This window comes from Schistocerca serialis, unplaced genomic scaffold (genome assembly GCF_023864345.2).
Source record: "Schistocerca serialis cubense isolate TAMUIC-IGC-003099 unplaced genomic scaffold, iqSchSeri2.2 HiC_scaffold_431, whole genome shotgun sequence".
Lineage (NCBI taxonomy): Eukaryota > Metazoa > Arthropoda > Insecta > Orthoptera > Acrididae > Schistocerca > Schistocerca serialis.
Window position 1 is genome coordinate 1 of NW_026048009.1, and position 25,802 is coordinate 25,802.

The window sequence follows — 25,802 nt, forward strand, 5'->3', positions numbered from 1 at the left end:
TTCTTATCCCAACACACACAAAATCATACTTTTCGGTCGAAAGCAGCCGCATTTTTTTTTATTGACAATTCGTCACGTTAGCGCGAACGCAATCCTGAGATCCAAAACTTATGAGCCGGAAGGACGCGCTTCGTGTATTTTTTTTTTTTTTTTGGAGATTTATGAATTTATTTATTAACATTACATCGTTACAAGCTAACAACTTTACAACATAAAACACGAACAGAATTGTAATTGTAAGCACTTCCTTCCGCAATCCGACGTGCCAGCAGAGCGACTTGCCGAATTAGCGGGCGCGCCGCCGTGTGTGTGAGACGCGCAGCTTCTCGTTGCACCTCCTGTCATCCGCTTGGCGCGTGCAGCCTTCGACACTCGCGGAAGACGCATCTTGTTCCTGGTGTCCAGCGCAGGAGGGCTGGCGCGCGGCCGACCGGCGTAAGGCCTGTGCGGGGTGTGGCAGTGTCTTGTTGGAGGGCGCCACTGCTGGCGATGTGAGCTTCCTCGCCTCGCCTCGCCTCGCCTCGCCTCAGACGAGGTGTTTGCGTAATTTGCAGTGCATTCGCACCATTCCTGTCCCTGTCCCCGTCCCGACTTGTCCCGACTTTGCTCGACTGCCGCTCGCTGCCGCTCGGGTCCGTGGCCCATATAACAGCGCAAGCACAAGAAACGTCTGCAGGAGATGAGGAGACGAGACGAGACGACTAAAGAATAAATTTATAATTACATATCGAAGTAGGAATTGTACACCGCTACACAACAACAGGCCCTGACGTATTTCAGAACACATCTGCCGATTCGTACTGTTTTGTCGTTTTCAAAGACTTCCTGGCGAACTTGGTTAGCACATTCTCCCTCAAACTGAGATATTTACTGCAATTTCGCACCTTATGGTCATTACAGTAGATTAAAATGCTTAAGCAAGAATCTTTGTCACAACAGAACGGTGGTATGGAAAGAGGGCGGTATAAAAAAAAAAGTAAATGAAAGGGAGCCAACAGCACGTGGTGTTCCCAGGTGGTCACCCATCCAAGTACTAACCACGCCCGATGTTGTTTAACTTCGGTGATCGGACGAGAACCGGTGTATTCAACATGGTATGGCCGTTGGCGCCCATATAATGTAGGCGCATGGAAGAATTCGCATTCGGTTCTTATCCCAACACACACAAAATCATACTTTTCGGTCGAAAGCAGCCGCATTTTTTTTTATTGACAATTCGTCACGTTAGCGCGAACGCAATCCTGAGATCCAAAACTTATGAGCCGGAAGGACGCGCTTCGTGTATTTTTTTTTTTTTTTTGGAGATTTATGAATTTATTTATTAACATTACATGTTACAAGCTAACAACTTTACAACATAAAACACGAACAGAATTGTAATTGTAAGCACTTCCTTCCGCAATCCGACGTGCCAGCAGAGCGACCTGCCGAATTAGCGGGCGCGCCGCCGTGTGTGTGAGACGCGCAGCTTCTCGTTGCACCTCCTGTCATCCGCTTGGCGCGTGCAGCCTTCGACACTCGCGGAAGACGCATCTTGTTCCTGGTGTCCAGCGCAGGAGGGCTGGCGCGCGGCCGACCGGCGTAAGGCCTGTGCGGGGTGTGGCAGTGTCTTGTTGGAGGGCGCCACTGCTGGCGATGTGAGCTTCCTCGCCTCGCCTCGCCTCGCCTCGCCTCAGACGAGGTGTTTGCGTAATTTGCAGTGCATTCGCACCATTCCTGTCCCTGTCCCCGTCCCGACTTGTCCCGACTTTGCTCGACTGCCGCTCGCTGCCGCTCGGGTCGTGGCCCATATAACAGCGCAAGCACAAGAAACGTCTGCAGGAGATGAGGAGACGAGACGAGACGACTAAAGAATAAATTTATAATTACATATCGAAGTAGGAATTGTACACCGCTACACAACAACAGGCCCTGACGTATTTCAGAACACATCTGCCGATTCGTACTGTTTTGTCGTTTTCAAAGACTTCCTGGCGAACTTGGTTAGCACATTCTCCCTCAAACTGAGATATTTACTGCAATTTCGCACCTTATGGTCATTACAGTAGATTAAAATGCTTAAGCAAGAATCTTTGTCACAACAGAACGGTGGTATGGAAAGAGGGCGGTATAAAAAAAAAAGTAAATGAAAGGGAGCCAACAGCACGTGGTGTTCCCAGGTGGTCACCCATCCAAGTACTAACCACGCCCGATGTTGTTTAACTTCGGTGATCGGACGAGAACCGGTGTATTCAACATGGTATGGCCGTTGGCGCCCATATAATGTAGGCGCATGGAAGAATTCGCATTCGGTTCTTATCCCAACACACACAAAATCATACTTTTCGGTCGAAAGCAGCCGCATTTTTTTTTATTGACAATTCGTCACGTTAGCGCGAACGCAATCCTGAGATCCAAAACTTATGAGCCGGAAGGACGCGCTTCGTGTATTTTTTTTTTTTTTTGGAGATTTATGAATTTATTTATTAACATTACATCGTTACAAGCTAACAACTTTACAACATAAAACACGAACAGAATTGTAATTGTAAGCACTTCCTTCCGCAATCCGACGTGCCAGCAGAGCGACTGCCGAATTAGCGGGCGCGCCGCCGTGTGTGTGAGACGCGCAGCTTCTCGTTGCACCTCCTGTCATCCGCTTGGCGCGTGCAGCCTTCGACACTCGCGGAAGACGCATCTTGTTCCTGGTGTCCAGCGCAGGAGGGCTGGCGCGCGGCCGACCGGCGTAAGGCCTGTGCGGGGTGTGGCAGTGTCTTGTTGGAGGGCGCCACTGCTGGCGATGTGAGCTTCCTCGCCTCGCCTCGCCTCGCCTCGCCTCAGACGAGGTGTTTGCGTAATTTGCAGTGCATTCGCACCATTCCTGTCCCTGTCCCCGTCCCGACTTGTCCCGACTTTGCTCGACTGCCGCTCGCTGCCGCTCGGGTCGTGGCCCATATAACAGCGCAAGCACAAGAAACGTCTGCAGGAGATGAGGAGACGAGACGAGACGACTAAAGAATAAATTTATAATTACATATCGAAGTAGGAATTGTACACCGCTACACAACAACAGGCCCTGACGTATTTCAGAACACATCTGCCGATTCGTACTGTTTTGTCGTTTTCAAAGACTTCCTGGCGAACTTGGTTAGCACATTCTCCCTCAAACTGAGATATTTACTGCAATTTCGCACCTTATGGTCATTACAGTAGATTAAAATGCTTAAGCAAGAATCTTTGTCACAACAGAACGGTGGTATGGAAAGAGGGCGGTATAAAAAAAAAAGTAAATGAAAGGGAGCCAACAGCACGTGGTGTTCCCAGGTGGTCACCCATCCAAGTACTAACCACGCCCGATGTTGTTTAACTTCGGTGATCGGACGAGAACCGGTGTATTCAACATGGTATGGCCGTTGGCGCCCATATAATGTAGGCGCATGGAAGAATTCGCATTCGGTTCTTATCCCAACACACACAAAATCATACTTTTCGGTCGAAAGCAGCCGCATTTTTTTTTATTGACAATTCGTCACGTTAGCGCGAACGCAATCCTGAGATCCAAAACTTATGAGCCGGAAGGACGCGCTTCGTGTATTTTTTTTTTTTTTTGGAGATTTATGAATTTATTTATTAACATTACATCGTTACAAGCTAACAACTTTACAACATAAAACACGAACAGAATTGTAATTGTAAGCACTTCCTTCCGCAATCCGACGTGCCAGCAGAGCGACTGCCGAATTAGCGGGCGCGCCGCCGTGTGTGTGAGACGCGCAGCTTCTCGTTGCACCTCCTGTCATCCGCTTGGCGCGTGCAGCCTTCGACACTCGCGGAAGACGCATCTTGTTCCTGGTGTCCAGCGCAGGAGGGCTGGCGCGCGGCCGACCGGCGTAAGGCCTGTGCGGGGTGTGGCAGTGTCTTGTTGGAGGGCGCCACTGCTGGCGATGTGAGCTTCCTCGCCTCGCCTCGCCTCGCCTCGCCTCAGACGAGGTGTTTGCGTAATTTGCAGTGCATTCGCACCATTCCTGTCCCTGTCCCCGTCCCGACTTGTCCCGACTTTGCTCGACTGCCGCTCGCTGCCGCTCGGGTCGTGGCCCATATAACAGCGCAAGCACAAGAAACGTCTGCAGGAGATGAGGAGACGAGACGAGACGACTAAAGAATAAATTTATAATTACATATCGAAGTAGGAATTGTACACCGCTACACAACAACAGGCCCTGACGTATTTCAGAACACATCTGCCGATTCGTACTGTTTTGTCGTTTTCAAAGACTTCCTGGCGAACTTGGTTAGCACATTCTCCCTCAAACTGAGATATTTACTGCAATTTCGCACCTTATGGTCATTACAGTAGATTAAAATGCTTAAGCAAGAATCTTTGTCACAACAGAACGGTGGTATGGAAAGAGGGCGGTATAAAAAAAAAAGTAAATGAAAGGGAGCCAACAGCACGTGGTGTTCCCAGGTGGTCACCCATCCAAGTACTAACCACGCCCGATGTTGTTTAACTTCGGTGATCGGACGAGAACCGGTGTATTCAACATGGTATGGCCGTTGGCGCCCATATAATGTAGGCGCATGGAAGAATTCGCATTCGGTTCTTATCCCAACACACACAAAATCATACTTTTCGGTCGAAAGCAGCCGCATTTTTTTTTATTGACAATTCGTCACGTTAGCGCGAACGCAATCCTGAGATCCAAAACTTATGAGCCGGAAGGACGCGCTTCGTGTATTTTTTTTTTTTTTTTGGAGATTTATGAATTTATTTATTAACATTACATCGTTACAAGCTAACAACTTTACAACATAAAACACGAACAGAATTGTAATTGTAAGCACTTCCTTCCGCAATCCGACGTGCCAGCAGAGCGACTGCCGAATTAGCGGGCGCGCCGCCGTGTGTGTGAGACGCGCAGCTTCTCGTTGCACCTCCTGTCATCCGCTTGGCGCGTGCAGCCTTCGACACTCGCGGAAGACGCATCTTGTTCCTGGTGTCCAGCGCAGGAGGGCTGGCGCGCGGCCGACCGGCGTAAGGCCTGTGCGGGGTGTGGCAGTGTCTTGTTGGAGGGCGCCACTGCTGGCGATGTGAGCTTCCTCGCCTCGCCTCGCCTCGCCTCGCCTCAGACGAGGTGTTTGCGTAATTTGCAGTGCATTCGCACCATTCCTGTCCCTGTCCCCGTCCCGACTTGTCCCGACTTTGCTCGACTGCCGCTCGCTGCCGCTCGGGTCGTGGCCCATATAACAGCGCAAGCACAAGAAACGTCTGCAGGAGATGAGGAGACGAGACGAGACGACTAAAGAATAAATTTATAATTACATATCGAAGTAGGAATTGTACACCGCTACACAACAACAGGCCCTGACGTATTTCAGAACACATCTGCCGATTCGTACTGTTTTGTCGTTTTCAAAGACTTCCTGGCGAACTTGGTTAGCACATTCTCCCTCAAACTGAGATATTTACTGCAATTTCGCACCTTATGGTCATTACAGTAGATTAAAATGCTTAAGCAAGAATCTTTGTCACAACAGAACGGTGGTATGGAAAGAGGGCGGTATAAAAAAAAAAGTAAATGAAAGGGAGCCAACAGCACGTGGTGTTCCCAGGTGGTCACCCATCCAAGTACTAACCACGCCCGATGTTGTTTAACTTCGGTGATCGGACGAGAACCGGTGTATTCAACATGGTATGGCCGTTGGCGCCCATATAATGTAGGCGCATGGAAGAATTCGCATTCGGTTCTTATCCCAACACACACAAAATCATACTTTTCGGTCGAAAGCAGCCGCATTTTTTTTTATTGACAATTCGTCACGTTAGCGCGAACGCAATCCTGAGATCCAAAACTTATGAGCCGGAAGGACGCGCTTCGTGTATTTTTTTTTTTTTTTTGGAGATTTATGAATTTATTTATTAACATTACATCGTTACAAGCTAACAACTTTACAACATAAAACACGAACAGAATTGTAATTGTAAGCACTTCCTTCCGCAATCCGACGTGCCAGCAGAGCGACTGCCGAATTAGCGGGCGCGCCGCCGTGTGTGTGAGACGCGCAGCTTCTCGTTGCACCTCCTGTCATCCGCTTGGCGCGTGCAGCCTTCGACACTCGCGGAAGACGCATCTTGTTCCTGGTGTCCAGCGCAGGAGGGCTGGCGCGCGGCCGACCGGCGTAAGGCCTGTGCGGGGTGTGGCAGTGTCTTGTTGGAGGGCGCCACTGCTGGCGATGTGAGCTTCCTCGCCTCGCCTCGCCTCGCCTCGCCTCAGACGAGGTGTTTGCGTAATTTGCAGTGCATTCGCACCATTCCTGTCCCTGTCCCCGTCCCGACTTGTCCCGACTTTGCTCGACTGCCGCTCGCTGCCGCTCGGGTCGTGGCCCATATAACAGCGCAAGCACAAGAAACGTCTGCAGGAGATGAGGAGACGAGACGAGACGACTAAAGAATAAATTTATAATTACATATCGAAGTAGGAATTGTACACCGCTACACAACAACAGGCCCTGACGTATTTCAGAACACATCTGCCGATTCGTACTGTTTTGTCGTTTTCAAAGACTTCCTGGCGAACTTGGTTAGCACATTCTCCCTCAAACTGAGATATTTACTGCAATTTCGCACCTTATGGTCATTACAGTAGATTAAAATGCTTAAGCAAGAATCTTTGTCACAACAGAACGGTGGTATGGAAAGAGGGCGGTATAAAAAAAAAAGTAAATGAAAGGGAGCCAACAGCACGTGGTGTTCCCAGGTGGTCACCCATCCAAGTACTAACCACGCCCGATGTTGTTTAACTTCGGTGATCGGACGAGAACGGTGTATTCAACATGGTATGGCCGTTGGCGCCCATATAATGTAGGCGCATGGAAGAATTCGCATTCGGTTCTTATCCCAACACACACAAAATCATACTTTTCGGTCGAAAGCAGCCGCATTTTTTTTTATTGACAATTCGTCACGTTAGCGCGAACGCAATCCTGAGATCCAAAACTTATGAGCCGGAAGGACGCGCTTCGTGTATTTTTTTTTTTTTTTTGGAGATTTATGAATTTATTTATTAACATTACATCGTTACAAGCTAACAACTTTACAACATAAAACACGAACAGAATTGTAATTGTAAGCACTTCCTTCCGCAATCCGACGTGCCAGCAGAGCGACTGCCGAATTAGCGGGCGCGCCGCCGTGTGTGTGAGACGCGCAGCTTCTCGTTGCACCTCCTGTCATCCGCTTGGCGCGTGCAGCCTTCGACACTCGCGGAAGACGCATCTTGTTCCTGGTGTCCAGCGCAGGAGGGCTGGCGCGCGGCCGACCGGCGTAAGGCCTGTGCGGGGTGTGGCAGTGTCTTGTTGGAGGGCGCCACTGCTGGCGATGTGAGCTTCCTCGCCTCGCCTCGCCTCGCCTCGCCTCAGACGAGGTGTTTGCGTAATTTGCAGTGCATTCGCACCATTCCTGTCCCTGTCCCCGTCCCGACTTGTCCCGACTTTGCTCGACTGCCGCTCGCTGCCGCTCGGGTCGTGGCCCATATAACAGCGCAAGCACAAGAAACGTCTGCAGGAGATGAGGAGACGAGACGAGACGACTAAAGAATAAATTTATAATTACATATCGAAGTAGGAATTGTACACCGCTACACAACAACAGGCCCTGACGTATTTCAGAACACATCTGCCGATTCGTACTGTTTTGTCGTTTTCAAAGACTTCCTGGCGAACTTGGTTAGCACATTCTCCCTCAAACTGAGATATTTACTGCAATTTCGCACCTTATGGTCATTACAGTAGATTAAAATGCTTAAGCAAGAATCTTTGTCACAACAGAACGGTGGTATGGAAAGAGGGCGGTATAAAAAAAAAAGTAAATGAAAGGGAGCCAACAGCACGTGGTGTTCCCAGGTGGTCACCCATCCAAGTACTAACCACGCCCGATGTTGTTTAACTTCGGTGATCGGACGAGAACCGGTGTATTCAACATGGTATGGCCGTTGGCGCCCATATAATGTAGGCGCATGGAAGAATTCGCATTCGGTTCTTATCCCAACACACACAAAATCATACTTTTCGGTCGAAAGCAGCCGCATTTTTTTTTATTGACAATTCGTCACGTTAGCGCGAACGCAATCCTGAGATCCAAAACTTATGAGCCGGAAGGACGCGCTTCGTGTATTTTTTTTTTTTTTTTGGAGATTTATGAATTTATTTATTAACATTACATCGTTACAAGCTAACAACTTTACAACATAAAACACGAACAGAATTGTAATTGTAAGCACTTCCTTCCGCAATCCGACGTGCCAGCAGAGCGACTGCCGAATTAGCGGGCGCGCCGCCGTGTGTGTGAGACGCGCAGCTTCTCGTTGCACCTCCTGTCATCCGCTTGGCGCGTGCAGCCTTCGACACTCGCGGAAGACGCATCTTGTTCCTGGTGTCCAGCGCAGGAGGGCTGGCGCGCGGCCGACCGGCGTAAGGCCTGTGCGGGGTGTGGCAGTGTCTTGTTGGAGGGCGCCACTGCTGGCGATGTGAGCTTCCTCGCCTCGCCTCGCCTCGCCTCGCCTCAGACGAGGTGTTTGCGTAATTTGCAGTGCATTCGCACCATTCCTGTCCCTGTCCCCGTCCCGACTTGTCCCGACTTTGCTCGACTGCCGCTCGCTGCCGCTCGGGTCGTGGCCCATATAACAGCGCAAGCACAAGAAACGTCTGCAGGAGATGAGGAGACGAGACGAGACGACTAAAGAATAAATTTATAATTACATATCGAAGTAGGAATTGTACACCGCTACACAACAACAGGCCCTGACGTATTTCAGAACACATCTGCCGATTCGTACTGTTTTGTCGTTTTCAAAGACTTCCTGGCGAACTTGGTTAGCACATTCTCCCTCAAACTGAGATATTTACTGCAATTTCGCACCTTATGGTCATTACAGTAGATTAAAATGCTTAAGCAAGAATCTTTGTCACAACAGAACGGTGGTATGGAAAGAGGGCGGTATAAAAAAAAAAGTAAATGAAAGGGAGCCAACAGCACGTGGTGTTCCCAGGTGGTCACCCATCCAAGTACTAACCACGCCCGATGTTGTTTAACTTCGGTGATCGGACGAGAACCGGTGTATTCAACATGGTATGGCCGTTGGCGCCCATATAATGTAGGCGCATGGAAGAATTCGCATTCGGTTCTTATCCCAACACACACAAAATCATACTTTTCGGTCGAAAGCAGCCGCATTTTTTTTTATTGACAATTCGTCACGTTAGCGCGAACGCAATCCTGAGATCCAAAACTTATGAGCCGGAAGGACGCGCTTCGTGTATTTTTTTTTTTTTTTTGGAGATTTATGAATTTATTTATTAACATTACATCGTTACAAGCTAACAACTTTACAACATAAAACACGAACAGAATTGTAATTGTAAGCACTTCCTTCCGCAATCCGACGTGCCAGCAGAGCGACTGCCGAATTAGCGGGCGCGCCGCCGTGTGTGTGAGACGCGCAGCTTCTCGTTGCACCTCCTGTCATCCGCTTGGCGCGTGCAGCCTTCGACACTCGCGGAAGACGCATCTTGTTCCTGGTGTCCAGCGCAGGAGGGCTGGCGCGCGGCCGACCGGCGTAAGGCCTGTGCGGGGTGTGGCAGTGTCTTGTTGGAGGGCGCCACTGCTGGCGATGTGAGCTTCCTCGCCTCGCCTCGCCTCGCCTCGCCTCAGACGAGGTGTTTGCGTAATTTGCAGTGCATTCGCACCATTCCTGTCCCTGTCCCCGTCCCGACTTGTCCCGACTTTGCTCGACTGCCGCTCGCTGCCGCTCGGGTCGTGGCCCATATAACAGCGCAAGCACAAGAAACGTCTGCAGGAGATGAGGAGACGAGACGAGACGACTAAAGAATAAATTTATAATTACATATCGAAGTAGGAATTGTACACCGCTACACAACAACAGGCCCTGACGTATTTCAGAACACATCTGCCGATTCGTACTGTTTTGTCGTTTTCAAAGACTTCCTGGCGAACTTGGTTAGCACATTCTCCCTCAAACTGAGATATTTACTGCAATTTCGCACCTTATGGTCATTACAGTAGATTAAAATGCTTAAGCAAGAATCTTTGTCACAACAGAACGGTGGTATGGAAAGAGGGCGGTATAAAAAAAAAAGTAAATGAAAGGGAGCCAACAGCACGTGGTGTTCCCAGGTGGTCACCCATCCAAGTACTAACCACGCCCGATGTTGTTTAACTTCGGTGATCGGACGAGAACCGGTGTATTCAACATGGTATGGCCGTTGGCGCCCATATAATGTAGGCGCATGGAAGAATTCGCATTCGGTTCTTATCCCAACACACACAAAATCATACTTTTCGGTCGAAAGCAGCCGCATTTTTTTTTATTGACAATTCGTCACGTTAGCGCGAACGCAATCCTGAGATCCAAAACTTATGAGCCGGAAGGACGCGCTTCGTGTATTTTTTTTTTTTTTTTGGAGATTTATGAATTTATTTATTAACATTACATCGTTACAAGCTAACAACTTTACAACATAAAACACGAACAGAATTGTAATTGTAAGCACTTCCTTCCGCAATCCGACGTGCCAGCAGAGCGACTGCCGAATTAGCGGGCGCGCCGCCGTGTGTGTGAGACGCGCAGCTTCTCGTTGCACCTCCTGTCATCCGCTTGGCGCGTGCAGCCTTCGACACTCGCGGAAGACGCATCTTGTTCCTGGTGTCCAGCGCAGGAGGGCTGGCGCGCGGCCGACCGGCGTAAGGCCTGTGCGGGGTGTGGCAGTGTCTTGTTGGAGGGCGCCACTGCTGGCGATGTGAGCTTCCTCGCCTCGCCTCGCCTCGCCTCGCCTCAGACGAGGTGTTTGCGTAATTTGCAGTGCATTCGCACCATTCCTGTCCCTGTCCCCGTCCCGACTTGTCCCGACTTTGCTCGACTGCCGCTCGCTGCCGCTCGGGTCGTGGCCCATATAACAGCGCAAGCACAAGAAACGTCTGCAGGAGATGAGGAGACGAGACGAGACGACTAAAGAATAAATTTATAATTACATATCGAAGTAGGAATTGTACACCGCTACACAACAACAGGCCCTGACGTATTTCAGAACACATCTGCCGATTCGTACTGTTTTGTCGTTTTCAAAGACTTCCTGGCGAACTTGGTTAGCACATTCTCCCTCAAACTGAGATATTTACTGCAATTTCGCACCTTATGGTCATTACAGTAGATTAAAATGCTTAAGCAAGAATCTTTGTCACAACAGAACGGTGGTATGGAAAGAGGGCGGTATAAAAAAAAAAGTAAATGAAAGGGAGCCAACAGCACGTGGTGTTCCCAGGTGGTCACCCATCCAAGTACTAACCACGCCCGATGTTGTTTAACTTCGGTGATCGGACGAGAACCGGTGTATTCAACATGGTATGGCCGTTGGCGCCCATATAATGTAGGCGCATGGAAGAATTCGCATTCGGTTCTTATCCCAACACACACAAAATCATACTTTTCGGTCGAAAGCAGCCGCATTTTTTTTTATTGACAATTCGTCACGTTAGCGCGAACGCAATCCTGAGATCCAAAACTTATGAGCCGGAAGGACGCGCTTCGTGTATTTTTTTTTTTTTTTGGAGATTTATGAATTTATTTATTAACATTACATCGTTACAAGCTAACAACTTTACAACATAAAACACGAACAGAATTGTAATTGTAAGCACTTCCTTCCGCAATCCGACGTGCCAGCAGAGCGACTGCCGAATTAGCGGGCGCGCCGCCGTGTGTGTGAGACGCGCAGCTTCTCGTTGCACCTCCTGTCATCCGCTTGGCGCGTGCAGCCTTCGACACTCGCGGAAGACGCATCTTGTTCCTGGTGTCCAGCGCAGGAGGGCTGGCGCGCGGCCGACCGGCGTAAGGCCTGTGCGGGGTGTGGCAGTGTCTTGTTGGAGGGCGCCACTGCTGGCGATGTGAGCTTCCTCGCCTCGCCTCGCCTCGCCTCGCCTCAGACGAGGTGTTTGCGTAATTTGCAGTGCATTCGCACCATTCCTGTCCCTGTCCCCGTCCCGACTTGTCCCGACTTTGCTCGACTGCCGCTCGCTGCCGCTCGGGTCGTGGCCCATATAACAGCGCAAGCACAAGAAACGTCTGCAGGAGATGAGGAGACGAGACGAGACGACTAAAGAATAAATTTATAATTACATATCGAAGTAGGAATTGTACACCGCTACACAACAACAGGCCCTGACGTATTTCAGAACACATCTGCCGATTCGTACTGTTTTGTCGTTTTCAAAGACTTCCTGGCGAACTTGGTTAGCACATTCTCCCTCAAACTGAGATATTTACTGCAATTTCGCACCTTATGGTCATTACAGTAGATTAAAATGCTTAAGCAAGAATCTTTGTCACAACAGAACGGTGGTATGGAAAGAGGGCGGTATAAAAAAAAAAGTAAATGAAAGGGAGCCAACAGCACGTGGTGTTCCCAGGTGGTCACCCATCCAAGTACTAACCACGCCCGATGTTGTTTAACTTCGGTGATCGGACGAGAACCGGTGTATTCAACATGGTATGGCCGTTGGCGCCCATATAATGTAGGCGCATGGAAGAATTCGCATTCGGTTCTTATCCCAACACACACAAAATCATACTTTTCGGTCGAAAGCAGCCGCATTTTTTTTTATTGACAATTCGTCACGTTAGCGCGAACGCAATCCTGAGATCCAAAACTTATGAGCCGGAAGGACGCGCTTCGTGTATTTTTTTTTTTTTTTTGGAGATTTATGAATTTATTTATTAACATTACATCGTTACAAGCTAACAACTTTACAACATAAAACACGAACAGAATTGTAATTGTAAGCACTTCCTTCCGCAATCCGACGTGCCAGCAGAGCGACTGCCGAATTAGCGGGCGCGCCGCCGTGTGTGTGAGACGCGCAGCTTCTCGTTGCACCTCCTGTCATCCGCTTGGCGCGTGCAGCCTTCGACACTCGCGGAAGACGCATCTTGTTCCTGGTGTCCAGCGCAGGAGGGCTGGCGCGCGGCCGACCGGCGTAAGGCCTGTGCGGGGTGTGGCAGTGTCTTGTTGGAGGGCGCCACTGCTGGCGATGTGAGCTTCCTCGCCTCGCCTCGCCTCGCCTCGCCTCAGACGAGGTGTTTGCGTAATTTGCAGTGCATTCGCACCATTCCTGTCCCTGTCCCCGTCCCGACTTGTCCCGACTTTGCTCGACTGCCGCTCGCTGCCGCTCGGGTCGTGGCCCATATAACAGCGCAAGCACAAGAAACGTCTGCAGGAGATGAGGAGACGAGACGAGACGACTAAAGAATAAATTTATAATTACATATCGAAGTAGGAATTGTACACCGCTACACAACAACAGGCCCTGACGTATTTCAGAACACATCTGCCGATTCGTACTGTTTTGTCGTTTTCAAAGACTTCCTGGCGAACTTGGTTAGCACATTCTCCCTCAAACTGAGATATTTACTGCAATTTCGCACCTTATGGTCATTACAGTAGATTAAAATGCTTAAGCAAGAATCTTTGTCACAACAGAACGGTGGTATGGAAAGAGGGCGGTATAAAAAAAAAAGTAAATGAAAGGGAGCCAACAGCACGTGGTGTTCCCAGGTGGTCACCCATCCAAGTACTAACCACGCCCGATGTTGTTTAACTTCGGTGATCGGACGAGAACCGGTGTATTCAACATGGTATGGCCGTTGGCGCCCATATAATGTAGGCGCATGGAAGAATTCGCATTCGGTTCTTATCCCAACACACACAAAATCATACTTTTCGGTCGAAAGCAGCCGCATTTTTTTTTATTGACAATTCGTCACGTTAGCGCGAACGCAATCCTGAGATCCAAAACTTATGAGCCGGAAGGACGCGCTTCGTGTATTTTTTTTTTTTTTTTGGAGATTTATGAATTTATTTATTAACATTACATCGTTACAAGCTAACAACTTTACAACATAAAACACGAACAGAATTGTAATTGTAAGCACTTCCTTCCGCAATCCGACGTGCCAGCAGAGCGACTGCCGAATTAGCGGGCGCGCCGCCGTGTGTGTGAGACGCGCAGCTTCTCGTTGCACCTCCTGTCATCCGCTTGGCGCGTGCAGCCTTCGACACTCGCGGAAGACGCATCTTGTTCCTGGTGTCCAGCGCAGGAGGGCTGGCGCGCGCGGCCGACCGGCGTAAGGCCTGTGCGGGGTGTGGCAGTGTCTTGTTGGAGGGCGCCACTGCTGGCGATGTGAGCTTCCTCGCCTCGCCTCGCCTCGCCTCGCCTCAGACGAGGTGTTTGCGTAATTTGCAGTGCATTCGCACCATTCCTGTCCCTGTCCCCGTCCCGACTTGTCCCGACTTTGCTCGACTGCCGCTCGCTGCCGCTCGGGTCGTGGCCCATATAACAGCGCAAGCACAAGAAACGTCTGCAGGAGATGAGGAGACGAGACGAGACGACTAAAGAATAAATTTATAATTACATATCGAAGTAGGAATTGTACACCGCTACACAACAACAGGCCCTGACGTATTTCAGAACACATCTGCCGATTCGTACTGTTTTGTCGTTTTCAAAGACTTCCTGGCGAACTTGGTTAGCACATTCTCCCTCAAACTGAGATATTTACTGCAATTTCGCACCTTATGGTCATTACAGTAGATTAAAATGCTTAAGCAAGAATCTTTGTCACAACAGAACGGTGGTATGGAAAGAGGGCGGTATAAAAAAAAAAGTAAATGAAAGGGAGCCAACAGCACGTGGTGTTCCCAGGTGGTCACCCATCCAAGTACTAACCACGCCCGATGTTGTTTAACTTCGGTGATCGGACGAGAACCGGTGTATTCAACATGGTATGGCCGTTGGCGCCCATATAATGTAGGCGCATGGAAGAATTCGCATTCGGTTCTTATCCCAACACACACAAAATCATACTTTTCGGTCGAAAGCAGCCGCATTTTTTTTTATTGACAATTCGTCACGTTAGCGCGAACGCAATCCTGAGATCCAAAACTTATGAGCCGGAAGGACGCGCTTCGTGTATTTTTTTTTTTTTTTTGGAGATTTATGAATTTATTTATTAACATTACATCGTTACAAGCTAACAACTTTACAACATAAAACACGAACAGAATTGTAATTGTAAGCACTTCCTTCCGCAATCCGACGTGCCAGCAGAGCGACTGCCGAATTAGCGGGCGCGCCGCCGTGTGTGTGAGACGCGCAGCTTCTCGTTGCACCTCCTGTCATCCGCTTGGCGCGTGCAGCCTTCGACACTCGCGGAAGACGCATCTTGTTCCTGGTGTCCAGCGCAGGAGGGCTGGCGCGCGGCCGACCGGCGTAAGGCCTGTGCGGGGTGTGGCAGTGTCTTGTTGGAGGGCGCCACTGCTGGCGATGTGAGCTTCCTCGCCTCGCCTCGCCTCGCCTCGCCTCAGACGAGGTGTTTGCGTAATTTGCAGTGCATTCGCACCATTCCTGTCCCTGTCCCCGTCCCGACTTGTCCCGACTTTGCTCGACTGCCGCTCGCTGCCGCTCGGGTCGTGGCCCATATAACAGCGCAAGCACAAGAAACGTCTGCAGGAGATGAGGAGACGAGACGAGACGACTAAAGAATAAATTTATAATTACATATCGAAGTAGGAATTGTACACCGCTACACAACAACAGGCCCTGACGTATTTCAGAACACATCTGCCGATTCGTACTGTTTTGTCGTTTTCAAAGACTTCCTGGCGAACTTGGTTAGCACATTCTCCCTCAAACTGAGATATTTACTGCAATTTCGCACCTTATGGTCATTACAGTAGATTAAAATGCTTAAGCAAGAATCTTTGTCACAACAGAACGGTGGTATGGAAAGAGGGCGGTATAAAAAAAAAAGTAAATGAAAGGGAGCCAACAGCACGTGGTGTTCCCAGGTGGTCACCCATCCAAGTACTAACCACGCCCGATGTTGTTTAACTTCGGTGATCGGACGAGAACCGGTGTATTCAACATGGTATGGCCGTTGGCGCCCATATAATGTAGGCGCATGGAAGAATTCGCATTCGGTTCTTATCCCAACACACACAAAATCATACTTTTCGGTCGAAAGCAGCCGCATTTTTTTTTATTGACAATTCGTCACGTTAGCGCGAACGCAATCCTGAGATCCAAAACTTATGAGCCGGAAGGACGCGCTTCGTGTATTTTTTTTTTTTTTTTGGAGATTTATGAATTTATTTATTAACATTACATCGTTACAAGCTAACAACTTTACAACATAAAACACGAACAGAATTGTAATTGTAAGCACTTCCTTCCGCAATCCGACGTGCCAGCAGAGCGACTGCCGAATTAGCGGGCGCGCCGCCGTGTGTGTGAGACGCGCAGCTTCTCGTTGCACCTCCTGTCATCCGCTTGGCGCGTGCAGCCTTCGACACTCGCGGAAGACGCATCTTGTTCCTGGTGTCCAGCGCAGGAGGGCTGGCGCGCGGCCGACCGGCGTAAGGCCTGTGCGGGGTGTGGCAGTGTCTTGTTGGAGGGCGCCACTGCTGGCGATGTGAGCTTCCTCGCCTCGCCTCGCCTCGCCTCGCCTCAGACGAGGTGTTTGCGTAATTTGCAGTGCATTCGCACCATTCCTGTCCCTGTCCCCGTCCCGACTTGTCCCGACTTTGCTCGACTGCCGCTCGCTGCCGCTCGGGTCGTGGCCCATATAACAGCGCAAGCACAAGAAACGTCTGCAGGAGATGAGGAGACGAGACGAGACGACTAAAGAATAAATTTATAATTACATATCGAAGTAGGAATTGTACACCGCTACACAACAACAGGCCCTGACGTATTTCAGAACACATCTGCCGATTCGTACTGTTTTGTCGTTTTCAAAGACTTCCTGGCGAACTTGGTTAGCACATTCTCCCTCAAACTGAGATATTTACTGCAATTTCGCACCTTATGGTCATTACAGTAGATTAAAATGCTTAAGCAAGAATCTTTGTCACAACAGAACGGTGGTATGGAAAGAGGGCGGTATAAAAAAAAAAGTAAATGAAAGGGAGCCAACAGCACGTGGTGTTCCCAGGTGGTCACCCATCCAAGTACTAACCACGCCCGATGTTGTTTAACTTCGGTGATCGGACGAGAACCGGTGTATTCAACATGGTATGGCCGTTGGCGCCCATATAATGTAGGCGCATGGAAGAATTCGCATTCGGTTCTTATCCCAACACACACAAAATCATACTTTTCGGTCGAAAGCAGCCGCATTTTTTTTTATTGACAATTCGTCACGTTAGCGCGAACGCAATCCTGAGATCCAAAACTTATGAGCCGGAAGGACGCGCTTCGTGTATTTTTTTTTTTTTTTTGGAGATTTATGAATTTATTTATTAACATTACATCGTTACAAGCTAACAACTTTACAACATAAAACACGAACAGAATTGTAATTGTAAGCACTTCCTTCCGCAATCCGACGTGCCAGCAGAGCGACTGCCGAATTAGCGGGCGCGCCGCCGTGTGTGTGAGACGCGCAGCTTCTCGTTGCACCTCCTGTCATCCGCTTGGCGCGTGCAGCCTTCGACACTCGCGGAAGACGCATCTTGTTCCTGGTGTCCAGCGCAGGAGGGCTGGCGCGCGGCCGACCGGCGTAAGGCCTGTGCGGGGTGTGGCAGTGTCTTGTTGGAGGGCGCCACTGCTGGCGATGTGAGCTTCCTCGCCTCGCCTCGCCTCGCCTCGCCTCAGACGAGGTGTTTGCGTAATTTGCAGTGCATTCGCACCATTCCTGTCCCTGTCCCCGTCCCGACTTGTCCCGACTTTGCTCGACTGCCGCTCGCTGCCGCTCGGGTCGTGGCCCATATAACAGCGCAAGCACAAGAAACGTCTGCAGGAGATGAGGAGACGAGACGAGACGACTAAAGAATAAATTTATAATTACATATCGAAGTAGGAATTGTACACCGCTACACAACAACAGGCCCTGACGTATTTCAGAACACATCTGCCGATTCGTACTGTTTTGTCGTTTTCAAAGACTTCCTGGCGAACTTGGTTAGCACATTCTCCCTCAAACTGAGATATTTACTGCAATTTCGCACCTTATGGTCATTACAGTAGATTAAAATGCTTAAGCAAGAATCTTTGTCACAACAGAACGGTGGTATGGAAAGAGGGCGGTATAAAAAAAAAAGTAAATGAAAGGGAGCCAACAGCACGTGGTGTTCCCAGGTGGTCACCCATCCAAGTACTAACCACGCCCGATGTTGTTTAACTTCGGTGATCGGACGAGAACCGGTGTATTCAACATGGTATGGCCGTTGGCGCCCATATAATGTAGGCGCATGGAAGAATTCGCATTCGGTTCTTATCCCAACACACACAAAATCATACTTTTCGGTCGAAAGCAGCCGCATTTTTTTTTATTGACAATTCGTCACGTTAGCGCGAACGCAATCCTGAGATCCAAAACTTATGAGCCGGAAGGACGCGCTTCGTGTATTTTTTTTTTTTTTTTGGAGATTTATGAATTTATTTATTAACATTACATCGTTACAAGCTAACAACTTTACAACATAAAACACGAACAGAATTGTAATTGTAAGCACTTCCTTCCGCAATCCGACGTGCCAGCAGAGCGACTGCCGAATTAGCGGGCGCGCCGCCGTGTGTGTGAGACGCGCAGCTTCTCGTTGCACCTCCTGTCATCCGCTTGGCGCGTGCAGCCTTCGACACTCGCGGAAGACGCATCTTGTTCCTGGTGTCCAGCGCAGGAGGGCTGGCGCGCGGCCGACCGGCGTAAGGCCTGTGCGGGGTGTGGCAGTGTCTTGTTGGAGGGCGCCACTGCTGGCGATGTGAGCTTCCTCGCCTCGCCTCGCCTCGCCTCGCCTCAGACGAGGTGTTTGCGTAATTTGCAGTGCATTCGCACCATTCCTGTCCCTGTCCCCGTCCCGACTTGTCCCGACTTTGCTCGACTGCCGCTCGCTGCCGCTCGGGTCGTGGCCCATATAACAGCGCAAGCACAAGAAACGTCTGCAGGAGATGAGGAGACGAGACGAGACGACTAAAGAATAAATTTATAATTACATATCGAAGTAGGAATTGTACACCGCTACACAACAACAGGCCCTGACGTATTTCAGAACACATCTGCCGATTCGTACTGTTTTGTCGTTTTCAAAGACTTCCTGGCGAACTTGGTTAGCACATTCTCCCTCAAACTGAGATATTTACTGCAATTTCGCACCTTATGGTCATTACAGTAGATTAAAATGCTTAAGCAAGAATCTTTGTCACAACAGAACGGTGGTATGGAAAGAGGGCGGTATAAAAAAAAAAGTAAATGAAAGGGAGCCAACAGCACGTGGTGTTCCCAGGTGGTCACCCATCCAAGTACTAACCACGCCCGATGTTGTTTAACTTCGGTGATCGGACGAGAACCGGTGTATTCAACATGGTATGGCCGTTGGCGCCCATATAATGTAGGCGCATGGAAGAATTCGCATTCGGTTCTTATCCCAACACACACAAAATCATACTTTTCGGTCGAAAGCAGCCGCATTTTTTTTTATTGACAATTCGTCACGTTAGCGCGAACGCAATCCTGAGATCCAAAACTTATGAGCCGGAAGGACGCGCTTCGTGTATTTTTTTTTTTTTTTTGGAGATTTATGAATTTATTTATTAACATTACATCGTTACAAGCTAACAACTTTACAACATAAAACACGAACAGAATTGTAATTGTAAGCACTTCCTTCCGCAATCCGACGTGCCAGCAGAGCGACTGCCGAATTAGCGGGCGCGCCGCCGTGTGTGTGAGACGCGCAGCTTCTCGTTGCACCTCCTGTCATCCGCTTGGCGCGTGCAGCCTTCGACACTCGCGGAAGACGCATCTTGTTCCTGGTGTCCAGCGCAGGAGGGCTGGCGCGCGGCCGACCGGCGTAAGGCCTGTGCGGGGTGTGGCAGTGTCTTGTTGGAGGGCGCCACTGCTGGCGATGTGAGCTTCCTCGCCTCGCCTCGCCTCGCCTCGCCTCAGACGAGGTGTTTGCGTAATTTGCAGTGCATTCGCACCATTCCTGTCCCTGTCCCCGTCCCGACTTGTCCCGACTTTGCTCGACTGCCGCTCGCTGCCGCTCGGGTCGTGGCCCATATAACAGCGCAAGCACAAGAAACGTCTGCAGGAGATGAGGAGACGAGACGAGACGACTAAAGAATAAATTTATAATTACATATCGAAGTAGGAATTGTACACCGCTACACAACAACAGGCCCTGACGTATTTCAGAACACATCTGCCGATTCGTACTGTTTTGTCGTTTTCAAAGACTTCCTGGCGAACTTGGTTAGCACATTCTCCCTCAAACTGAGATATTTACTGCAATTTCGCACCTTATGGTCATTACAGTAGATTAAAATGCTTAAGCAAGAATCTTTGTCACAACAGAACGGTGGTATGGAAAGAGGGCGGTATAAAAAAAAAAGTAAATGAAAGGGAGCCAACAGCACGTGGTGTTCCCAGGTGGTCACCCATCCAAGTACTAACCACGCCCGATGTTGTTTAACTTCGGTGATCGGACGAGAACCGGTGTATTCAACATGGTATGGCCGTTGGCGCCCATATAATGTAGGCGCATGGAAGAATTCGCATTCGGTTCTTATCCCAACACACACAAAATCATACTTTTCGGTCGAAAGCAGCCGCATTTTTTTTTATTGACAATTCGTCACGTTAGCGCGAACGCAATCCTGAGATCCAAAACTTATGAGCCGGAAGGACGCGCTTCGTGTATTTTTTTTTTTTTTTTGGAGATTTATGAATTTATTTATTAACATTACATCGTTACAAGCTAACAACTTTACAACATAAAACACGAACAGAATTGTAATTGTAAGCACTTCCTTCCGCAATCCGACGTGCCAGCAGAGCGACTGCCGAATTAGCGGGCGCGCCGCCGTGTGTGTGAGACGCGCAGCTTCTCGTTGCACCTCCTGTCATCCGCTTGGCGCGTGCAGCCTTCGACACTCGCGGAAGACGCATCTTGTTCCTGGTGTCCAGCGCAGGAGGGCTGGCGCGCGGCCGACCGGCGTAAGGCCTGTGCGGGGTGTGGCAGTGTCTTGTTGGAGGGCGCCACTGCTGGCGATGTGAGCTTCCTCGCCTCGCCTCGCCTCGCCTCGCCTCAGACGAGGTGTTTGCGTAATTTGCAGTGCATTCGCACCATTCCTGTCCCTGTCCCCGTCCCGACTTGTCCCGACTTTGCTCGACTGCCGCTCGCTGCCGCTCGGGTCGTGGCCCATATAACAGCGCAAGCACAAGAAACGTCTGCAGGAGATGAGGAGACGAGACGAGACGACTAAAGAATAAATTTATAATTACATATCGAAGTAGGAATTGTACACCGCTACACAACAACAGGCCCTGACGTATTTCAGAACACATCTGCCGATTCGTACTGTTTTGTCGTTTTCAAAGACTTCCTGGCGAACTTGGTTAGCACATTCTCCCTCAAACTGAGATATTTACTGCAATTTCGCACCTTATGGTCATTACAGTAGATTAAAATGCTTAAGCAAGAATCTTTGTCACAACAGAACGGTGGTATGGAAAGAGGGCGGTATAAAAAAAAAAGTAAATGAAAGGGAGCCAACAGCACGTGGTGTTCCCAGGTGGTCACCCATCCAAGTACTAACCACGCCCGATGTTGTTTAACTTCGGTGATCGGACGAGAACCGGTGTATTCAACATGGTATGGCCGTTGGCGCCCATATAATGTAGGCGCATGGAAGAATTCGCATTCGGTTCTTATCCCAACACACACAAAATCATACTTTTCGGTCGAAAGCAGCCGCATTTTTTTTTATTGACAATTCGTCACGTTAGCGCGAACGCAATCCTGAGATCCAAAACTTATGAGCCGGAAGGACGCGCTTCGTGTATTTTTTTTTTTTTTTTGGAGATTTATGAATTTATTTATTAACATTACATCGTTACAAGCTAACAACTTTACAACATAAAACACGAACAGAATTGTAATTGTAAGCACTTCCTTCCGCAATCCGACGTGCCAGCAGAGCGACTGCCGAATTAGCGGGCGCGCCGCCGTGTGTGTGAGACGCGCAGCTTCTCGTTGCACCTCCTGTCATCCGCTTGGCGCGTGCAGCCTTCGACACTCGCGGAAGACGCATCTTGTTCCTGGTGTCCAGCGCAGGAGGGCTGGCGCGCGGCCGACCGGCGTAAGGCCTGTGCGGGGTGTGGCAGTGTCTTGTTGGAGGGCGCCACTGCTGGCGATGTGAGCTTCCTCGCCTCGCCTCGCCTCGCCTCGCCTCAGACGAGGTGTTTGCGTAATTTGCAGTGCATTCGCACCATTCCTGTCCCTGTCCCCGTCCCGACTTGTCCCGACTTTGCTCGACTGCCGCTCGCTGCCGCTCGGGTCGTGGCCCATATAACAGCGCAAGCACAAGAAACGTCTGCAGGAGATGAGGAGACGAGACGAGACGACTAAAGAATAAATTTATAATTACATATCGAAGTAGGAATTGTACACCGCTACACAACAACAGGCCCTGACGTATTTCAGAACACATCTGCCGATTCGTACTGTTTTGTCGTTTTCAAAGACTTCCTGGCGAACTTGGTTAGCACATTCTCCCTCAAACTGAGATATTTACTGCAATTTCGCACCTTATGGTCATTACAGTAGATTAAAATGCTTAAGCAAGAATCTTTGTCACAACAGAACGGTGGTATGGAAAGAGGGCGGTATAAAAAAAAAAGTAAATGAAAGGGAGCCAACAGCACGTGGTGTTCCCAGGTGGTCACCCATCCAAGTACTAACCACGCCCGATGTTGTTTAACTTCGGTGATCGGACGAGAACCGGTGTATTCAACATGGTATGGCCGTTGGCGCCCATATAATGTAGGCGCATGGAAGAATTCGCATTCGGTTCTTATCCCAACACACACAAAATCATACTTTTCGGTCGAAAGCAGCCGCATTTTTTTTTATTGACAATTCGTCACGTTAGCGCGAACGCAATCCTGAGATCCAAAACTTATGAGCCGGAAGGACGCGCTTCGTGTATTTTTTTTTTTTTTTTGGAGATTTATGAATTTATTTATTAACATTACATCGTTACAAGCTAACAACTTTACAACATAAAACACGAACAGAATTGTAATTGTAAGCACTTCCTTCCGCAATCCGACGTGCCAGCAGAGCGACTGCCGAATTAGCGGGCGCGCCGCCGTGTGTGTGAGACGCGCAGCTTCTCGTTGCACCTCCTGTCATCCGCTTGGCGCGTGCAGCCTTCGACACTCGCGGAAGACGCATCTTGTTCCTGGTGTCCAGCGCAGGAGGGCTGGCGCGCGGCCGACCGGCGTAAGGCCTGTGCGGGGTGTGGCAGTGTCTTGTTGGAGGGCGCCACTGCTGGCGATGTGAGCTTCCTCGCCTCGCCTCGCCTCGCCTCGCCTCAGACGAGGTGTTTGCGTAATTTGCAGTGCATTCGCACCATTCCTGTCCCTGTCCCCGTCCCGACTTGTCCCGACTTTGCTCGACTGCCGCTCGCTGCCGCTCGGGTCGTGGCCCATATAACAGCGCAAGCACAAGAAACGTCTGCAGGAGATGAGGAGACGAGACGAGACGACTAAAGAATAAATTTATAATTACATATCGAAGTAGGAATTGTACACCGCTACACAACAACAGGCCCTGACGTATTTCAGAACACATCTGCCGATTCGTACTGTTTTGTCGTTTTCAAAGACTTCCTGGCGAACTTGGTTAGCACATTCTCCCTCAAACTGAGATATTTACTGCAATTTCGCACCTTATGGTCATTACAGTAGATTAAAATGCTTAAGCAAGAATCTTTGTCACAACAGAACGGTGGTATGGAAAGAGGGCGGTATAAAAAAAAAAGTAAATGAAAGGGAGCCAACAGCACGTGGTGTTCCCAGGTGGTCACCCATCCAAGTACTAACCACGCCCGATGTTGTTTAACTTCGGTGATCGGACGAGAACCGGTGTATTCAACATGGTATGGCCGTTGGCGCCCATATAATGTAGGCGCATGGAAGAATTCGCATTCGGTTCTTATCCCAACACACACAAAATCATACTTTTCGGTCGAAAGCAGCCGCATTTTTTTTTATTGACAATTCGTCACGTTAGCGCGAACGCAATCCTGAGATCCAAAACTTATGAGCCGGAAGGACGCGCTTCGTGTATTTTTTTTTTTTTTTTGGAGATTTATGAATTTATTTATTAACATTACATCGTTACAAGCTAACAACTTTACAACATAAAACACGAACAGAATTGTAATTGTAAGCACTTCCTTCCGCAATCCGACGTGCCAGCAGAGCGACTGCCGAATTAGCGGGCGCGCCGCCGTGTGTGTGAGACGCGCAGCTTCTCGTTGCACCTCCTGTCATCCGCTTGGCGCGTGCAGCCTTCGACACTCGCGGAAGACGCATCTTGTTCCTGGTGTCCAGCGCAGGAGGGCTGGCGCGCGGCCGACCGGCGTAAGGCCTGTGCGGGGTGTGGCAGTGTCTTGTTGGAGGGCGCCACTGCTGGCGATGTGAGCTTCCTCGCCTCGCCTCGCCTCGCCTCGCCTCAGACGAGGTGTTTGCGTAATTTGCAGTGCATTCGCACCATTCCTGTCCCTGTCCCCGTCCCGACTTGTCCCGACTTTGCTCGACTGCCGCTCGCTGCCGCTCGGGTCGTGGCCCATATAACAGCGCAAGCACAAGAAACGTCTGCAGGAGATGAGGAGACGAGACGAGACGACTAAAGAATAAATTTATAATTACATATCGAAGTAGGAATTGTACACCGCTACACAACAACAGGCCCTGACGTATTTCAGAACACATCTGCCGATTCGTACTGTTTTGTCGTTTTCAAAGACTTCCTGGCGAACTTGGTTAGCACATTCTCCCTCAAACTGAGATATTTACTGCAATTTCGCACCTTATGGTCATTACAGTAGATTAAAATGCTTAAGCAAGAATCTTTGTCACAACAGAACGGTGGTATGGAAAGAGGGCGGTATAAAAAAAAAAGTAAATGAAAGGGAGCCAACAGCACGTGGTGTTCCCAGGTGGTCACCCATCCAAGTACTAACCACGCCCGATGTTGTTTAACTTCGGTGATCGGACGAGAACCGGTGTATTCAACATGGTATGGCCGTTGGCGCCCATATAATGTAGGCGCATGGAAGAATTCGCATTCGGTTCTTATCCCAACACACACAAAATCATACTTTTCGGTCGAAAGCAGCCGCATTTTTTTTTATTGACAATTCGTCACGTTAGCGCGAACGCAATCCTGAGATCCAAAACTTATGAGCCGGAAGGACGCGCTTCGTGTATTTTTTTTTTTTTTTTGGAGATTTATGAATTTATTTATTAACATTACATCGTTACAAGCTAACAACTTTACAACATAAAACACGAACAGAATTGTAATTGTAAGCACTTCCTTCCGCAATCCGACGTGCCAGCAGAGCGACTGCCGAATTAGCGGGCGCGCCGCCGTGTGTGTGAGACGCGCAGCTTCTCGTTGCACCTCCTGTCATCCGCTTGGCGCGTGCAGCCTTCGACACTCGCGGAAGACGCATCTTGTTCCTGGTGTCCAGCGCAGGAGGGCTGGCGCGCGGCCGACCGGCGTAAGGCCTGTGCGGGGTGTGGCAGTGTCTTGTTGGAGGGCGCCACTGCTGGCGATGTGAGCTTCCTCGCCTCGCCTCGCCTCGCCTCGCCTCAGACGAGGTGTTTGCGTAATTTGCAGTGCATTCGCACCATTCCTGTCCCTGTCCCCGTCCCGACTTGTCCCGACTTTGCTCGACT

The 25,802-nt window shown here is 49.6% G+C and overlaps 22 non-coding genes across 22 annotated transcripts; all 22 read right to left on the minus strand.

The window, feature by feature from the left end:
• Positions 1 to 989: 989 nt before the first annotated feature.
• LOC126446792 (5S ribosomal RNA) lies at positions 990 to 1,108 on the minus strand. Its single transcript, XR_007583453.1, has one exon. It is a non-coding gene; the product is annotated as a 5S ribosomal RNA (ribosomal RNA).
• A 1,026-nt stretch (positions 1,109 to 2,134) lies between these two features.
• LOC126446804 (5S ribosomal RNA) lies at positions 2,135 to 2,253 on the minus strand. Its single transcript, XR_007583464.1, has one exon. It is a non-coding gene; the product is annotated as a 5S ribosomal RNA (ribosomal RNA).
• Positions 2,254 to 3,278: 1,025 nt separating this feature from the next.
• Positions 3,279 to 3,397, minus strand: LOC126446813 (5S ribosomal RNA). Its single transcript, XR_007583472.1, has one exon. It is a non-coding gene; the product is annotated as a 5S ribosomal RNA (ribosomal RNA).
• Positions 3,398 to 4,422: 1,025 nt separating this feature from the next.
• On the minus strand, positions 4,423 to 4,541 carry LOC126446814 (5S ribosomal RNA). Its single transcript, XR_007583473.1, has one exon. It is a non-coding gene; the product is annotated as a 5S ribosomal RNA (ribosomal RNA).
• A 1,026-nt stretch (positions 4,542 to 5,567) lies between these two features.
• On the minus strand, positions 5,568 to 5,686 carry LOC126446815 (5S ribosomal RNA). Its single transcript, XR_007583474.1, has one exon. It is a non-coding gene; the product is annotated as a 5S ribosomal RNA (ribosomal RNA).
• A 1,026-nt stretch (positions 5,687 to 6,712) lies between these two features.
• On the minus strand, positions 6,713 to 6,830 carry LOC126446812 (5S ribosomal RNA). The gene has a single exon (XR_007583471.1). It is a non-coding gene; the product is annotated as a 5S ribosomal RNA (ribosomal RNA).
• Positions 6,831 to 7,856: 1,026 nt separating this feature from the next.
• On the minus strand, positions 7,857 to 7,975 carry LOC126446793 (5S ribosomal RNA). The gene has a single exon (XR_007583454.1). It is a non-coding gene; the product is annotated as a 5S ribosomal RNA (ribosomal RNA).
• Positions 7,976 to 9,001: 1,026 nt separating this feature from the next.
• LOC126446794 (5S ribosomal RNA) lies at positions 9,002 to 9,120 on the minus strand. Its single transcript, XR_007583455.1, has one exon. It is a non-coding gene; the product is annotated as a 5S ribosomal RNA (ribosomal RNA).
• A 1,026-nt stretch (positions 9,121 to 10,146) lies between these two features.
• LOC126446795 (5S ribosomal RNA) lies at positions 10,147 to 10,265 on the minus strand. Its single transcript, XR_007583456.1, has one exon. It is a non-coding gene; the product is annotated as a 5S ribosomal RNA (ribosomal RNA).
• A 1,026-nt stretch (positions 10,266 to 11,291) lies between these two features.
• On the minus strand, positions 11,292 to 11,410 carry LOC126446796 (5S ribosomal RNA). The gene has a single exon (XR_007583457.1). It is a non-coding gene; the product is annotated as a 5S ribosomal RNA (ribosomal RNA).
• Positions 11,411 to 12,435: 1,025 nt separating this feature from the next.
• Positions 12,436 to 12,554, minus strand: LOC126446798 (5S ribosomal RNA). The gene has a single exon (XR_007583458.1). It is a non-coding gene; the product is annotated as a 5S ribosomal RNA (ribosomal RNA).
• Positions 12,555 to 13,580: 1,026 nt separating this feature from the next.
• On the minus strand, positions 13,581 to 13,699 carry LOC126446799 (5S ribosomal RNA). The gene has a single exon (XR_007583459.1). It is a non-coding gene; the product is annotated as a 5S ribosomal RNA (ribosomal RNA).
• A 1,028-nt stretch (positions 13,700 to 14,727) lies between these two features.
• LOC126446800 (5S ribosomal RNA) lies at positions 14,728 to 14,846 on the minus strand. Its single transcript, XR_007583460.1, has one exon. It is a non-coding gene; the product is annotated as a 5S ribosomal RNA (ribosomal RNA).
• A 1,026-nt stretch (positions 14,847 to 15,872) lies between these two features.
• LOC126446801 (5S ribosomal RNA) lies at positions 15,873 to 15,991 on the minus strand. The gene has a single exon (XR_007583461.1). It is a non-coding gene; the product is annotated as a 5S ribosomal RNA (ribosomal RNA).
• Positions 15,992 to 17,017: 1,026 nt separating this feature from the next.
• Positions 17,018 to 17,136, minus strand: LOC126446802 (5S ribosomal RNA). Its single transcript, XR_007583462.1, has one exon. It is a non-coding gene; the product is annotated as a 5S ribosomal RNA (ribosomal RNA).
• Positions 17,137 to 18,162: 1,026 nt separating this feature from the next.
• LOC126446803 (5S ribosomal RNA) lies at positions 18,163 to 18,281 on the minus strand. Its single transcript, XR_007583463.1, has one exon. It is a non-coding gene; the product is annotated as a 5S ribosomal RNA (ribosomal RNA).
• A 1,026-nt stretch (positions 18,282 to 19,307) lies between these two features.
• LOC126446805 (5S ribosomal RNA) lies at positions 19,308 to 19,426 on the minus strand. Its single transcript, XR_007583465.1, has one exon. It is a non-coding gene; the product is annotated as a 5S ribosomal RNA (ribosomal RNA).
• Positions 19,427 to 20,452: 1,026 nt separating this feature from the next.
• Positions 20,453 to 20,571, minus strand: LOC126446806 (5S ribosomal RNA). Its single transcript, XR_007583466.1, has one exon. It is a non-coding gene; the product is annotated as a 5S ribosomal RNA (ribosomal RNA).
• Positions 20,572 to 21,597: 1,026 nt separating this feature from the next.
• Positions 21,598 to 21,716, minus strand: LOC126446807 (5S ribosomal RNA). The gene has a single exon (XR_007583467.1). It is a non-coding gene; the product is annotated as a 5S ribosomal RNA (ribosomal RNA).
• Positions 21,717 to 22,742: 1,026 nt separating this feature from the next.
• Positions 22,743 to 22,861, minus strand: LOC126446809 (5S ribosomal RNA). Its single transcript, XR_007583468.1, has one exon. It is a non-coding gene; the product is annotated as a 5S ribosomal RNA (ribosomal RNA).
• A 1,026-nt stretch (positions 22,862 to 23,887) lies between these two features.
• On the minus strand, positions 23,888 to 24,006 carry LOC126446810 (5S ribosomal RNA). Its single transcript, XR_007583469.1, has one exon. It is a non-coding gene; the product is annotated as a 5S ribosomal RNA (ribosomal RNA).
• Positions 24,007 to 25,032: 1,026 nt separating this feature from the next.
• On the minus strand, positions 25,033 to 25,151 carry LOC126446811 (5S ribosomal RNA). The gene has a single exon (XR_007583470.1). It is a non-coding gene; the product is annotated as a 5S ribosomal RNA (ribosomal RNA).
• Positions 25,152 to 25,802: the final 651 nt, after the last annotated feature.